At 38.1% G+C, this 9,295-nt stretch overlaps 1 non-coding gene across 1 annotated transcript; it reads left to right on the forward strand.

Annotated features, from left to right (window-relative positions):
• Positions 1–522: 522 nt before the first annotated feature.
• Positions 523–628, forward strand: LOC122033207. The gene has a single exon (XR_006126447.1). It is a non-coding gene; the product is annotated as a small nucleolar RNA R71 (small nucleolar RNA).
• Positions 629–9,295: the final 8,667 nt, after the last annotated feature.

A 9,295-nucleotide genomic window follows, 5' to 3' on the forward strand; every position in this document is an offset into this window, starting at 1 on the left:
GGTCCTTGATCTTGATTATTTCTGTAAGAAAAATTGGGATGGCTCTTCCATCCAGGGTTATAAGTATTTGAGTATGGGTTGTTCTGCCTTTGATTGTAACTCATGATTGCATCACATTGTTCCAGTTGATTGATTTGTGTAGTGATAGCTTCCAATGGACATGAGTCATTTGAGTGCTCCGAACTCCCACATACTTCACAAGATGTACTAATAGCATTGACCAAATTAGCACTAGTCCCCATATTCTCAAATTTCTTTGTAAGAGCGTCCAATTTTGCAGACAAAAGAGTGACTGCATCTACATCAAACTTCCCTGATGCTTTAATTATTGGGTTTACACAAGAATAGCCACCACTTCTTTCATTTGCCCATTGATGATGATTTTGTGCTACACTGTCAATAATTTCTTCAGCTTCATCTAAAGTTTTATTCATAAGTGCCCCTCCAGCAGCTGAATCAAGGGACACTTTGGTATGATAGTTGATACCATTATAAAAAGTGTGCAACACTAAAGATCTTTCCAACCCATGATATGGGCATTGTCTGAGCATACTATTATATCTATCCCATGCTTCAAAAAAAGATTCTGAGTCAGTTTGCTTGAAGCTTGCAATTAAATTCCTCATATGAGCTGTTTTGCTTGGTGGATAGAATTTATCAAGAAACTGTTGCTCACACTGCTCCCAAGTGGTGATGCTATTAGGGGCTAAAGAATTCAGTCTTTGCTTTGCCCTATCTCTTAAAGAAAACCCAAATAATAATAATCTAACTGTTTCTGAAGGAACTCCATTCATTTTCATGGTACCACATATTTCATAAAAGACCTCTAAGTGTTGATTTGGGTCTTCATGAGGTCCTCCACCAAATTGGTTCTGCTGCACCATAGATATAATTACGGGTTTGATCTCAAAGTTATTAGCTTCCACTGAAGGTCTTGAAATACTAGATCGAAAACCTCTTGCATAAGGTGCTGCATAATCCTTGAGTGGTCTATTCGCCATGTTCAAATGTTCTTGTTCTTCTATTTGCCTTTGCAGAATTCTTCTTTTATGGAAAGTTTTGTCAATCTCAGGGTCAAAAGGAAAGAATTCCCTTGCAAAGTTAGATCTTCGCATACACAAGAACAAGATAGCAATTGATAATTCAACAGAAAAAATAAAAATAAAAGAATAAAAAATGTAGAATTGAATTTGTACAAAAAGAATTAACAAGAAGTAAAAGTTATACAAGAAAGTAAAAAAACAGAAATCTAATGATTAGTTACAACTATGCAATATGAAAGGAAAACAAATGTTATGTTTAGTCTAACTCAATTGATAGTTCCTAATGTTATAGCGCAGTCCCCGGCAACGGCGCCAAAAACTTGTTCGCATGTAATATAAAAGATTATCGTATCCACAGGGACTGGAATAAGCACTAGAAATGTCTCAATGCGAATTAGCTAAACAACTATCCAATTGTTTCAAATGCAAAGTGAAAGTAAACAAATCTAATATTAAAGATCAACAAACAAGAGTTTAGTGTTTTGGGTTATGATAAAGGGAGATTCTAGGAGTTTCGATTTCTTTGTAAGATTTCTTGAATGTAAATGGTTCACCAATTCTTATCCCTCAATTGCCAAACACTTGTAGAAAGTTGCCGGTTCTCTCTTGCAATAGATAACCGGCTAAGGACTGAGAAATGTATCTAAATATGATCAATTAGACGTGAACCTACGTTGTCCTTACACAGAAGCGCACCTATTATTATGCCTTCCTCGGATATCAACATAGAAGCCCACAACTTATTAATCTATCAAGATACAAGAAACTAATCATAAGATCCATCCTACTCTCTTGAATATTCATATTTCCTCTTCAAGATTATCTCTCAAACGTCCTTACACGGGCTTGCACCTGTCACGTGGATCTCTCGAATGATCGAGTGAGAGTTTATCTTTACAAAGTCCACAAGAAATCCAAACAATCAATCAAGAATGAGAATTAAGCACAAATCACCATTAATCATTCAAGATCTAATTGATACAAGCAAGACAATGTCATTGAAACAAGAAAATGGCAAATCCATAAGAGATTACATCAATCCATCATACAAATGTTGGAGGATCGGTGGCCGGCTTGAAGGGGGGTTGGATAGACGACACCCCCAAATCGTTAGCCTCCTACACTATTGTTAGCTTGCGCAGCGGAATACAAATAAAAACAAACAAGCTAAACTAAATACAAGACAAAGAAAGGAAATGCAAACCAAACCGCTAACACGTTCGATGTAACGTGGTTCGGAGATGATGCTCCTACTCCACGACGTGTCCGTAAGGTGGACGATCCCTCAATCCGTCGGTGGATTAGTCCCCGGAAACTCCGGCTAGCTCAACCTCCTTGTGGGTGGAGAAACCTCACCACAACACTCACCAACAACACTTGGACACAAGAGAACTTTGAGCACTTTGGTGACTACTAATTAGGCTTTAACCAAGTCTAATTTCGTCGCCTTGGCCGGCCATACCAAGCTCTTTCTTATACATACAACAGTCGACTGCTACAGTACGCTACAGTAACTGCTACAGTGCGCTACAGTAACTGGTACAGTGCCGCTGCAGTAAAACCCTAAAACTAGGATTTTACTCCGAGTACAATCTCTCATGCACTCGTACCCTCACGACTCATTTGACTCTTCTTTGCAGCCTTGACCTCTTGCCTTCAAGCCTACTTCCTTTGGCTCTCGTCCCTCGGATGCATCCAAGCCCGCGGCTCGTCTCCAATGCCATCCTTCGCGTATGCCTCGAAGTCGCTTCCCTCGGCCCTTGTCCTCGCTGCCTTGTCCACGGTCCCTCGGATGCTCCATCCTTCACCGGACCCGAAGCCGTCAACCTGAGTCACATGTGTCACCTGCAGTCCTACACAACTCAAGTACACATATCAAATAACGAGGGTAATCCTAACTTAAACCCTTTGCCCAAACACCAAAACACATGGTCCCGCGGACCATTGGGATTGCTCCAACAATCTCCCCCTTTTTGGTGTTTGACAATATGTTTAAGTTAGGGAAAACATATAGCAAATAAACATGCTAAAAACAATGGACTTACGTTGCCAAGGCTACACACTTGGACTTACTCCGCCGAATGGACTTACGATGCCAAGGCTACACACTTGGACTTACTCCGCCGAATGGACTTACGATGCCAAGGCTACACACTTGGACTTATAATGCCGAATGGACTTACGTTGCCAAGGCTACACACTTGGCAACCGCCGAAACAAGATGCAAACATGCATTATAACCTATCACAAGGCTCCCCCTACACCTACGCTCCCCATTGAGCTAGGATTTTATCACAGGGCTTTTTAAGAACCTATCCCAAGTTAAATTCTCATTACCTAAGGAGAAGAAGGTAATAGAGAACCAAGGCTCCCCCTACGCAAAGGCACTAAAGGTTTTCCCAACTAAGCCTTAATTCTCCCCCTTTGCCTAACATCCAAAAAGTTCTCCAACAATATCCCAATTGTTGAAAATTTCTCATCCAAACTGACCCTAAACTCATGTATTAATCCCCCTTGGATCCCATACATCTAAGTGAGTTGACATGGTCACAAACCAATCCAGTTTGATGGTATCGATCGCCCCAAGTGCGATCCCGACAGAACCTACGAACATTAGCTCGAGGTATCGGTGATTTCGTCAAATGAGCTTACGTAACCATTATCAAAACATTAGTTACCGGACCGGTATATCGGCGGTACCTATTCTGAAAAATTAGCCTTTCAGCCACCTTGAAATGCACGAAATTTCCTAGACCTCAAATTCCCAAATTTTGTGGAGAGGTCTATTGTACCCTTGTCTACTTGGGAAAAATATATTAAAAAATATATCTATTACCAATCCCAAGATTGACACAAGATCCAAAACTAACTAAATGGTTCAATTGAACCTTGACCTAAAGTCCTAGTTTTGGCTTCCTTTTGATGTATTTGCCCATACCAACCCACAATGCATCCCTAGCATTGGTTTATATGGCATCTATACATCCAAAACCAATTATCATGCTATATGACCCCAAATGTCATATTTCTTGCATGAAACACAAACCATGTGTGCCAAATCCCTAGGTTTGAGACTCAAGTCCGTCTCTAAACCATTTGGCACACTCCATGACTCCTCTAGACCCCCAAGTAGAACCCACCTGAGATCCATTGGCCATGGGTCCCAAATTGACTCTTGGAGCTCCCCTTAGAGCTCTTTACCTTAGTCACCTCCCTAGGTGACTCATCTATTGTGACCAAACCACAATGATGTCCCTTAGAAGATCTCCTTATCTTCTTGACCTTGAACACATCATCTTTGCCATAATCATATGCAACCCTAGCATATTTCTTCTCATTGACTTTAGATGACTTTCCCTTGCCCTTATCATGTGCCACCCTAGCACATGGTCTCCTTCTGTCCTTGGAGGGACTAGATCGGTATCCCAAGCCCGATCTATCATTGTTGGGTTTTTGGCTACCCAACACCATACTTAATCCCTTAGATCCAATAGTGAATCTCTTAAGGAATTTCTCTAAACCATCAAGCTTTGCCTTCAAAGCTTGATTCTCCCTTTCTAGGTTCCTAACCCTAGAGTCAACATGTTCACCTTGGACATTCCTAGACCTACCCTTTCTAGGCATGTGTCTCCCCTTCTTAGGATTAATGCCTTGGGCCTCCTTAGGTCTACCATTCCTAGGTTTTTCATGAATTGGCCTCCTAGGGTTTTGATCTACATTAACCCTATTCCTATCATGATACTTAAATCCAAAATTTTGCATTGCTACATAATGATAATCATTATTTTTCCTAGCATGCATGGGAACATAAGAATTTGCATTGCATTTCAAATTAGGGTATACCTCCCTTACCCTTGAAGCTCCCCCTTGACTCTTGCTTCTCTTCTTCTCCCATTTCTTTAAATGTGCAAGCTTCTTAAGCTCCTTCTTCTTTGGGCATTTGGTGTGGAAGTGACCCTTCATTCCACATGTGAAGCATACAATGTGTATCCTCTTCTTTTGGGTTTCTTCATTCCTACCACCCATGTTAGTATTCAAAATAACTTGATTGGGTTTAGGAGTTACCTTCTTCTTACCCAATGGACACCTACTCTTGTAGTGCCCCTTCTCATTGCAACCGAAGCAAATGATGTGGTCCTTTGACTTTGCTTCGGTGGAGGTGGTCACTAGGTTGACCTCCAAGATCTCTTCTTCCTCCGCTTCACTTGTCTTGGACTTTTCTTCAACCCTTGTGGATGTAGATGATACCTCATCTTCCTTCTCCTCCTCGGATATTGAGCGTGACTCAACTTCCTGTTGGTGCGGGTAGCACTAACGGTCTAACCCAGGTTTTGATGAATGACAAATAGGTTAAGTTAGTTGTGTTGTTGTCTGACACTTTGATCAAGTGTGCAGGAAAAGTCCAGACAGGTCGACGGGCTGACCGGATAGCTGGCGAGGTCGGCTGGCGAGAAGTCCGGCTAGGTCGACGGGCTGACGGATACGGTGGCGAGTCAGCGCAATCGGGTCGGCACGGGTTGGACCCGGACGTCGGCCGGGTAAGTGAGGTAAGTCACTGGAGGGACTGTGAGGACTCGTTCCCGGGAAGGGACATTAGGCGTCGATCCGGCTTAGATCCATTTCGGATGTCTAAGTCGAGATCGTGACTAGATCCCGGACGTAATCTAAGTCATACTAACTTATGCTAATTCATACTATTACAAATGTGCTAATAATCTTTTGCAGGATATATATTGCCTCGGACTAACTTTGTTTTGCGGAAAAGGAGATTTGGAACAAGGTGGTCCGGCGCGGAAGGATCCGGCGGCAATGCAAATTATATCCAGTCGTCGTGGAGCATCACGGTTTGTGCTCGTCACATTGGCCGGAAGGAATCCAGTGCAAATAAAGATATAAAAGAAGCCCGAGCTTCAAAACAATCAAGCGAGAATTCTTTCTTTACTTCGTTAAAGCTCCGACACTACGCTCCATTCTTTTCCCTCCTTGTCGGTATTTTGTTTTTAGTTTTCATTAGCATTCCCTGTACGGTTGTAATCATTATTTGAATTGCTAGTGATTGCCCAACAGTGATCAAGGACCACGGCCCTCGAGTAGGAGTTCCGAATGAAGTAAAACAACCGTGTCTATTTTACTTTTCCGCTGCATACTCTTGTTTTTAATCGATATTCACCCCCTCTATCGAATTTAACGGTCCTACAAGTGGTATCGGAGCGAGGTTCCGCTCGATTTGGTGCAACCACCAATCAGACAGGGTGAATTTTTTTTTTAATTTTAAAACTGGTGTTTCGTTAACTTAATATTTCTCTAATCAATTTAAATTAGTGCAACACGAATCTAGTTTTTTTTCTTCCCGCACTACTAATCCAAGACCAAGTCTTGGGATATTTTTTGGTTTTTTACCTGTGCACAGAATGTCCCAACAAGAAGGATTCAGCACAGTGCGACCTCCACTCTTCAACGGGGACGACTTCCCTTACTGGAAGAAGCGCATGGAGGTCTACCTCAAAACTGACTTTGACCAGTGGATGAGCATTACAAGACCTTACAAAATTCCAGTGGACAACGCCGGGAATCTAGTAGATCTCAAGAAAAAAGCGTCAACAGAAAACAAAGCGATCAACACCCTACAGTGCGGACTAACAAGAGAAGAGCTAAACAGAGTCGGTCCACACAAAAACGCTAAAGAATTGTGGGACAAACTGATCGAGCTGCACGAAGGAACAAGCGACGCTAAGGTAACAAAACGAGACCTGCTTTTAAATAAAATTTTTAATATAAAAATGCAGGAAGGAGAAACAGCGAATCAACTCCACGCGAGGATCAAGGACATCCTCAACGGGCTCCATGCGATAGGCCACCAGATGGAGAACAGAGACTTGATAAGGTACGCATTAAATGCCTTTCCACGTAATAGTTTGTGGGCATCAATAGTGGATGCCTACAAAATTTCTAAGAATCTGTCTAAATTAAAATTGGATGAGCTTTTCTGTGAATTAGAATTGCACGAACAAACTAATGCTGGAGCCGAGAAAGGTGTAGCCTTATTTGCAGGTTCCTCCAAGAAAAGCAAGCCTGAAGTTGAAGAAGAATCTGACCAAGACTCCGAAAACGAAGAACACCTGGTGAACTTGGTAAGAAAAATGTTCACCAGGAGAAAGAAGAGCTTTAGCAAAAAGGATCTTCAAAAGATCAGCTCTCCCTCAGAACAAAAGAACGTGACTTGCTACGGCTGCAACAAAAAGGGACATTACAAGAACGAATGCCCAAAACTAAAGTTCGACAAACCAAAGCCAACCAAAAAGAAGGCACTCAAAGCAACGTGGGACGACTCCTCGGACGAATCGGAGGAAGAAGAGCAGAAACATCAAAGCCACCTCGCACTGATGGCCGAGTCGGAAGATGAAGACGGGTCTGAACCCGAAACAAGCCACGAGTCCGTACTCGTTTCCGAAGGCCCGAATGAGGTATACTTTAATTTAAACAAAAAAATTTTCAGAATTATTTCCTGTTTAAATAGTAAATTAACTAAATTAGAAAATGAAAATAAATCACTTCTTGAGGAAAATCAAAACCTCAAGGAACAATTAAAAAATTCCAAACCAACTCAAGATCTAACACTTGAAGAGGAAAATCTATCGTTAAAAAATGATGTTAAAAATTTAAAAGAAATGCTAGAAAAATTTACAACAAGGTCAAAAAATGTAGACTTAATCCTAAATAATCAAAAAGCATGTTATAATAAAACCGGACTAGGATATAAGTCGAATTCAAATAAAACTTTCAACTCATTAATAACCCAATACAAATCAACCAATTTAGCTTGGGTTCCGAAAGCGTGTCTGACCACGCAAGTAGGACTTAATCAATATTATATACCTAAAGAAAAAATACATTATATAAAATCGAATAAACCAAACCAAAATCCAAAATACAAACCTAAATCAAATTCAAAATCTAAACAGTTTGAAAATCAACAAGTTAATCATAACTATAAAAAGAATCGACACAAGCCTAAAATCAAAACTTAAATTAATGGCCAATAATTCAGGGGGAGGCTCCAGAATAGCTGGCACCTCCAAAACTAACCCGGCAGGGTAATTAGGATTAGTTAAAAAGAGACCAAGTTTAACTTGAATCATGGTATTGGTGAAATTTTTGGATGATAGTACGTTAGGGAAACTTGGGCATCGCATGTCTAGAAAGATATGGTTTCGATCTGGTGCATTTGGCCAAGTGGAACTAACGAATCCTAACCAGTTAGACCAAGATTTAGTACTAAGTTCCGTGGATAGGACTATTCGGAAAACCTCGAAAGGTTGGTTACTTCTAATGATGTCCTTGTGACTCACCAAGCTTAGAAGTTTATCCGAACAATGCCTATTTGTGAAAACCAAAGCTAAGTCTGAATCTAATACAAGTTAAACCAAAACTCTGTAATCAAACCAATTTCATCTCACAAAATCATAGGATTCCCTGATTGATAATATAGATCGGGTGAGATGAATAAGGCTTAAAAATTAATTTTTAAAATTTTAAACTTAAATTAATTTTAAACTTAAATTTTAATTTTAAACTTAAAAATTATTTTCAAAATTTTAATTTTAAACTTAAAAATTAATTTCAAAATTAATTTCAAACTTAAATTTTAATTTTAAACTTAAAAATTATTTTCAAAATTTTAATTTTAAACTTAAAAATTAATTTCAAAATTTTAATTTTAAACTTAAAAATTAATTTCAAAAGTTTAATTTTAAACTTAAAAATTATTTTCAAAATTTTAATTTTAAACTTAAAAATTAATTTCAAAATTTTAATTTTAAACTTAAAAATTAATTTCAAAATTTTTAAATTTTCTTAAAAATTTCAAATTTTTTAATTTAATTAAAATTATTTAAATTTAATTATTTTAAAATTTTAAACTTAAAATTATTTTCAAAATTTTAAACTTAAAATTATTTTCAAAATTTTAAACTTAAAATTATTTTCAAAATTTTAATTTTAAACTTAAAATTATTTTCAAATTTTAATTTAAAATTAATTTTCAAAATTTTAAACTTAAAATTATTTTCAAAATTTTAATTTTAAACTTAAAATTAATTTCAAAATTTTAAATTTTAAACTTAAAATTATTTTCAAAATTTTAATTTCAAAATTTTAAACTTAAAAATTATTTTCAATATTTTTAAAATTTTAAACTTAAATTATAAAATAATTTTATTATTATTTTAATTTCAAAAAATAATAAAATAAAA

The sequence above is a fragment of the Zingiber officinale genome, chromosome 11A, assembly GCF_018446385.1.
Source record: "Zingiber officinale cultivar Zhangliang chromosome 11A, Zo_v1.1, whole genome shotgun sequence".
Classification (NCBI taxonomy): domain Eukaryota; kingdom Viridiplantae; phylum Streptophyta; class Magnoliopsida; order Zingiberales; family Zingiberaceae; genus Zingiber; species Zingiber officinale.